The 7,561-nt window shown below is 34.0% G+C and overlaps 1 long non-coding RNA gene across 1 annotated transcript in view; it reads left to right on the forward strand.

Moving 5' to 3' along the window:
- The first annotated feature begins 7,136 nt into the window (after positions 1–7,136).
- LOC111084906 overlaps positions 7,137–7,561 on the forward strand; it is a 38,048-nt gene continuing 37,623 nt past the window's right edge. Inside the window, exon 1 of the long non-coding RNA XR_002609789.1 lies at positions 7,137–7,250. This is a non-coding gene — a long non-coding RNA (uncharacterized LOC111084906). The remainder of the gene's footprint in view (positions 7,251–7,561) is intronic.

Raw genomic sequence — 7,561 nt, forward strand, 5'->3', positions numbered from 1 at the left:
TGTAGATATACCAATGAAACTATAGAAAAAATGAATCCGTGTTCACCAGAGAGCGCTATCTGCCCAGTATGGAAACTATTCTTGTCAACGATGGCTTGCATTTCTGAGATGACGTGATAGGCAACTGAATTAAGTTGTCCAATATTCCACATGGCTCTGGGGGTACCTAAAGTCAGTTGCTCGTCATGGAGAGGCTGCTACGCTGATGGATTTGTTCAATATTCAATATTTCTATTGGGATAAATACAGCCAGTTGTTCATCATCCAATAATAGTTGCTCGATATCGAACCGTGTTCATTTTATCGATGTTCAGACACGCCAGGAAATGTTTTAATAACATGTTTTTTTGTTGTTTTTTTTTACTATAGCGGGTAACTTAATGTGATCTAAATTTGGAGCAATCTGAATAGACTAGTGGTTTAGAGTTCATATCCCACTAGCACGTTTGGTATCAGAAAAGTGAGGAAATATCAGTTTTGATAATATAAAAAGTCCGTAGTTTAATTATGTAGGTCGAAGAAAGTGAAGTGAATGTTCTGCTGTTTCTTGTTTGAATTTATGTGCGACAATATAGCTATCTGGTGTTCACTGTAACTATCAGTTACTTCTTTTTATCTTATAATCAACCCTACAAAGAAGTTATGACAAATATAATCTCAATTGAATACTTTAAAAGTGGATTGCTTTCCCAAATATAGCCTGCACCATCCAAGCAGTGCTATACGTGTTACCATGGCACCATCCAAGCAGTGCTATACGTGTTACCATGTCAAATTTCGTCTATAATATGATAGAATACTTTAACCTATACACATATGCATTTTACCGTTAGTTTAAACTCGTACTTCATATATAAGTACTTTTTTATATTTTATTCTAGGTTTCAGTAAGAATGAACGCTTTAGAAATTATTTGCAAATGCTCATATCTGGTAGACACAGTACATGTAGCCCATTGTGCACTTTGTGCTTACCAACAAATAAACAACAACAAAAAACCTTTACAGCAGCACCATCCAATATCAGGCAGTTTTTCACAATAGGATTTCTAACTTATTTGTAATTCATGTGTGGGTTACAACACCTCGTATACAAAACTTTAATTTTATTAATCTAACAGTTCGTAAGACCTAGTTCCCGTTATATGTATTTTCGTAAATGTTAAGCACATTGTGAAATCAAAGATCCAAATACTTTATCAAGTAAAAAGTATGCTCATTCTACTCACATTATTATTGTTTCTTATCTGACCCGTATCAATAAAAGTTCATTTCGTTGAATATGTTAGCATTTTCTCGTTCAATATTTTTATAATTCTTGTTTATCTGACTATTCAACATATTTCATTTAATCTCGCGTGCGCTAACATTGATGTTGGTTGTGTCATGGCGGCTGAGCATTTGGTCCTCAGAAAACAATGTGAGCAGCGACAGAGACCACCCGCTGTCCAGCAACAGTAGACCATATGGGTAATAGAAGCTAAGTGCCTGGAGAAAATAGCACTAGTCCGGATATTTCAAGAGACACACGTGGCTTCCACTGTTCTTGTTTATCGCTGCTGAAAGTGGAACGAACACACTGTCGTGCAATGCTGTCAGTGACCTGTTAGCCTCACCCCCTTACCCCCTTAAAACAAGAAATTTATAATTAAGGGTCATTTGAAATACGCATTTGGCAAATATTGGTTAAAACTGAGTAATTCAGTAAGTAGATATTAGCCGGTACGTTGAATTTAGGAAAGTCACTGCAAGAATATGAGTACCTATGGTAATTTTAACTCATAAATTACCACATGAAAAAATTAACTGTTTTTGGTTACAGCCAAAACGGGACCACAAAATTTACATCAGGTCATATTAGTTATTAATACCCATATCCAAATACCCTAAATGTGTGTATTCTTTAGAAAACTAGCGTCTTCACTTTGAAACCATCTGAACACAATGCACGAATCTAAAATACTCTTAAAGCAAAATGTTTGACTGGGATGTGATTTTAACAATAACATTTCATTTTGGTAAAGAGGGAAAATCATTCTCCTACCAATAAACAACATCTTTCTGATGTTCCTTGATGAGTTAATTAATTTTCTCCTCCGTATTGCAGTTGAGTTACATTTAATCCTTCTGTACTAGAGTTTTGAGTTTGGTGGAGAATTTTTATTTGTTCATGATTACAGTGGCATTTCCTTTGTCTACTGATTTAATTGTTATGGTGTTGTTTCCCTTTTAATATGTTTTTGATACGTTATATTATAGTGGGCTTTACATTTCATAGATTTCTGAACAGTTGATTTTATTTGTTATTTTGAATTATTTTTTTCGTCTTCTGGTAAGCTGTAAACGTGTCATCTGTAGTTGTATTTATATCTAAGTTAGGTATTTTGATATGTGTTAGGTCAAAGTTTAATCCTTTAATTTCATATTTTTTAATGGTCATTTACTTAAGTTTATTGAAGAACGATTAGGCGTGTATATAGTGTACGTGTTGTTTGTGATCATAAGAAGTTTAAACAGCTTTACCTGTCTTGACAGGGTTTATGTTGTCTTAATGTTATTTGATACCTTATGTTTATTTAAATGGTGATATTAAACCATATTTTGGAGTATGGCATTACTAGGTTTCTAAGTTTGTCTGACACCATGTGGTGTTTATAGGAAATTTAATCTTAAGTTCTTTAGAAATTACATTATGTTGTTTAAATTTCTGGAGAAAAATGAAAGGACTACTTATTTTAGCTAATTTACTGTTATTTTTTTCTAAATTTCCAAATTTTTTAAAAAGTATTGTGCCTGTGCATTTAGATTCTAGTACATAAGAGAAATAAAAATACCAACAAAAGATAGAATTCAGGAGCATAATAAACACACAAAATATTGATCTATCTCGAATAAAAAATTATGCCAGAGAAGAAAACCATGCAAACTACTTAAAACCTGTTTTGTTGTTTGCTATTGTAATCGGCTTCACTTCATATACCTAAAAAAGTTACATTGTGAAGTAATTACTCATTCTTGGTGAACAAAGTACTCTACAGTAAGCTAGTGTTCGAAGTAAACAACTGAAAGTTAAATGATGCCAAGGACAATTATATTTTCTATTAAACAAATCACTCGTTACTTAGAGGCAATTATAAAGCATAGGACGTATTCAATAACTACTTAAAACTTCACAGCTTTCATGCTTTTAATTTGCTGGCATATGAAAGAATGGCAGGAAAGTCATTGAATTAGATTTCATTTTATATAAATTTGAATGAGATTTATAGCCTTAGTAATGAACAATTAACAAAAGAAACATCACATTCTAGTAAAACAATGATATTGATAAAGCCTAGAAAACATGTAGTATAGCTTAGGCTGAGTTCATACAGATAAGGCATGATCCAGCCTATACAGAAATAGCAATGTTTACATGGAATAGAACTTCTAAAGCTCGAGACTTTAAATGAAATCTACAGTGAAGTAAGGCCAATCTTACAAGAACTTCAAGAACCAAAACATGGTGATGTCTCTTATTTTCAATGACGAAGATAAAGACTATTGCAATACTTTTATACACAGGTACATTAACCAGTGTAATCTTGGTGACATGCAGGAGACGCTCATGCTACAGAAATTCCTAGCTGAACTACAATTACCTACAGATATGGTAGCTATCTTTAGTTTGGACATGGTAGAAAGATCCATAAATACATCTAAGATGTAGCTCCACGTCTATATGATGTAAGAATATCCACCTTTATGAAGTTTACAGAAATAAGCTGTTGAAATTATCGTCAGATTATTAACATAGCTGGACAACAGATAGCATCTCTGAAATATAGACTAATAAATTTACCAACTTCTTAACCAAACCCATAAAATACTATTCTCGTCTTAAAGGCAATGAAACATCATATTCCGAAACATCGATGAAAACATCCCAAAGAAGGCTGTAGTGAACCATAGTGAACCACTACAATCATCATAATCATTAGGTGCTAATCACAGTACAAAAGAAACCTGTATTAACACTACTAAATTTGCAACTGATACATGGAAATGCTTTGAAGTCAGTTAGAAAATCTTGGTAGTAGCTTTAGATTTGGAAGATGCCTACAAATCAGTCCAGTTGCTCATTATGTAGTGTCGAAATGCTCAGAACCAGCAACAGTGCCACAAGTGTAAGATAGGTCGTATATTTACTAACTATCAGAAGAAGAATCATGGAGCATGGAAACTTGAAATCATATCTTTCCTTTCCTGTATAACGGGCACGCTAATGTATTCTATTCATATGGTATTCTTAAATAAAAATGACTGGAGAATGGGTTGCTAGATAAAAAAAAAAAACGATAATGGATCCAACGAGCAAGAATAGATTAGAAGTGTGAGTGATGAAATAAAGGAGAGAGAGAACAAAATTGTTTGTAAAAATATAAAATTGTTTATCGTAGATTTAAAGAAAGAGTTAAATAATGTACATAATAAAAAATGTAGAAAAACTTTAGGTAAGCTGAATTTAAGCTTAAAGGAAAATAAGCTTCAAACTCAACATATTTTTGACTCATAAATTAATACAAAAACAAGCATGACACTTTAATGTTTGATTAACAAAGAAAAATAATTCAAATGAGCAGAGCATCAACCAGTGAAAATGTACGTTCATAGTTTAATATTTCATCTCAGTACTGATGTGTTTTTGTGTGTGTGTGCTTTTGATAGGTCAAACATTCAGGCTTCAAAATAGTGTGTCATCTAGTGATATCATATTTCGTTGTACTCTAACATCCGAATAGCTTCACAAAATAAATCTGTGTCAAAATATAGATAACTTTTTTCTTACACCAGCCAAAGACTTTTAACTAGTCATGGAAAGGTGTGTTCAACCCTCACCTGTAAACTGGCTCTTCTTACCAAGTTTACACGAGCTTGGCTTAATCCTGTTTCCCAGTTACTCCATCTTGCAGGACAGCCTATAGTTTGTTTATCTCTGATATGAGCTTTAATAAAAATAATTATGTCAGTCTTTAAACGAATTACAGTCAATCCTGTTATTTATTTTAGAGAGCTAGACAAAGCCCTTGTAATAGTGGGTGTCTTCTCAGTAGCTCAAAATTAGAAATTGGTTGTGTTGGAATCCTATAGAAATCTTTGATTAAGCAGTTTAGCATACACGTACATAAAGTGTCATTTAACTTGACCAGGTAAGTAATATCACATGCTTCATGGTTTTAACTTTTTTCTTCTGACACCTGCTGTAACGACCATGGTAAGAATTATCACCAATCCTATTTACAGTAGAAATATATCAATTTATAATGCATGATGTTTCATTCAAACATAAACAACTTTGAAGATCAGTCAGCTGCTGTTTGTTACCTTGTACACTATAGTTCCATGTGGTAGGTGATCATACCAATCAGCCTAACTGAGCTTCCGAATTCATTAAATACCTGCTTGACAGTCAGCACAGCTCATTCAACTAAACATCAAATGAAAAATGACATTGCATCTTCCCAACATCTACTACTTGCCACCTATCAACAAAGAGTAAACTGTTAAAGTTTTTTCTTAGTACAGATATTACGAAGCGAGATGTCTTTTGTCAAGCTACCTTATCAGTCACAGACTGTGCTAAGTTGCCAGAGAATGAATAACTTCAGCTCACTTTGTAAATAAGTCAGTTACCACTGGCATATATCAACATCCTCTATCTGTTTTGGAATTGATAATAAACACATCCAGAATTATTCTCTTGCAGTTCTTTCTTCTGAGCAGCACATGTCATACGGTGTTTATAAAATCTTTACAAATCCCTATACTAATGCAGCCAGTAGAACCATTACTAAGGATTGACTTTAATATGCCCTAAAATGTTCCCATATACCTATTACAATGTTTAGGACGTCTCCTACCTGAAAAGTATTAGTACCTCCAGGTGTATTACACTATGTATTCTACACCTGCAGAGGTTGTAACAGTGGTATCACACTTCCCCTTGTAAACTACTTGTACCTGATGATGAAAAAACCTTGTCAAAACGTTGTACATTTGCTGTGATGTTAAACTTATATTCAAGTTTTTCTTAATTACCTATTCAAGCCGTCTCCAAGCATTATTACACTTCCCCTTGTTTCTCTTATTCGCTGGTTACATACTTCAGTGCTGCATTCACCACAATATGAAAGTAATGCTTTGATCTGCTGTATCTCAACCAGTACCCAAGCTAGATGTGAGTTCTTTAGCTGTGCTTTTCAAAACTCCTTTATTTTTGATTATTGATATTTTCATTGGTTTAATATTTCTTTGTCACTGTGACATTAATTTTACACCAGACTTAGCTTTTGGATAAAAACGTTCCTTAATTGGACACTTTCTCATGCTACTGCAATTGATATTGCTGCAAGAATACAGCTTCTCTGTACAACTCTACGTTAGTACTACAAACACTCGTAGGGCTTCTCTCATATCCAGTTATTCTTATCAATAGCCAGACGCAATGACTGAAGTGCTGAACCAGTAGTGCCCCTCAAAGGAATCTAGACATTCATTTGTTTGGGGTAATGGAAATGCACCAACTCACATCACTGCATTCCCCTAACTAAAATCATTACATTATTTTGACATATCTTCTTTCTTCTTAACAATTACCAGCCATTTGCTGATGGTTGTGGGATTTTGTTACCCAGCATTCAACCTATATTGGCACTGGCCTTATCACTGTTGCTCTAGAGAAATTTATGTGGTTATGAGTTAAATTAGTTCTGGCCATGAAGCCACCTGGTCCAAAAACACGTTTACATGCTCAACCAGTATCTCACTGGGTTGTTTCCATCTAAATTTTCTTCAGGTGTTCTCAGTTGTACAGGAACTTATGTATTTATATTTGTGTATTTGTATAGAAGTAATGTGGGCTGCAGAGGAAATGAGGTAAGACTGCTACACTTTTATATTATTTGTTATGAGTGCTGCCATCTAGAGTGACATATGTAAGTGTTGTTTTACGTGACTTCATGCATAAATACACTGGTTGATGGGTGTCAATCTGAAAGCGTACTTTCGGTTTTTAAACAATTCTGATCTAAGGTTAAGCACTCTGAAGTTTTTCTTTTCTTTTCAATTCTAAAATATATATTTCAGGGAATTCCACTTCGAGGATTTCAAACAATGAAGGATTATAGACAGCCAAATATGAAGTAAAGGAAACACAGTTCAAATTTGCCGATTTTTTACAACATGTGACTGCCTCAGGATGAGTGGCTAAAGGTAAGACAGTCCTCACGTGCCATCCTACTACACACTAATACGCATGTTCTTTTGTGTAACTTGTAGATGGCGTATGGAGTTCCAAGTCACTATTGGGAGCATTGAGGTAATGATTTGAGAGATTTCAATGTAGTTACTAACTGTAACATTTATTTTAAATTACAATTGTTATGAGTTAGATAGGGACCATTTTAACTTGGGTGTCTGTTGCATGTAATCTTAATGGGGGAGAGTGGTATATAAATGGGTCAAATCTGGCCTCCGACACTCTCTTCGACTCTACTAAAGGCTTTAAGGGAATATGCCACTTT

This window comes from Limulus polyphemus, unplaced genomic scaffold, assembly GCF_000517525.1.
Source record: "Limulus polyphemus unplaced genomic scaffold, Limulus_polyphemus-2.1.2 Scaffold7, whole genome shotgun sequence".
NCBI classification, from domain to species: Eukaryota; Metazoa; Arthropoda; class Merostomata; order Xiphosura; family Limulidae; genus Limulus; species Limulus polyphemus.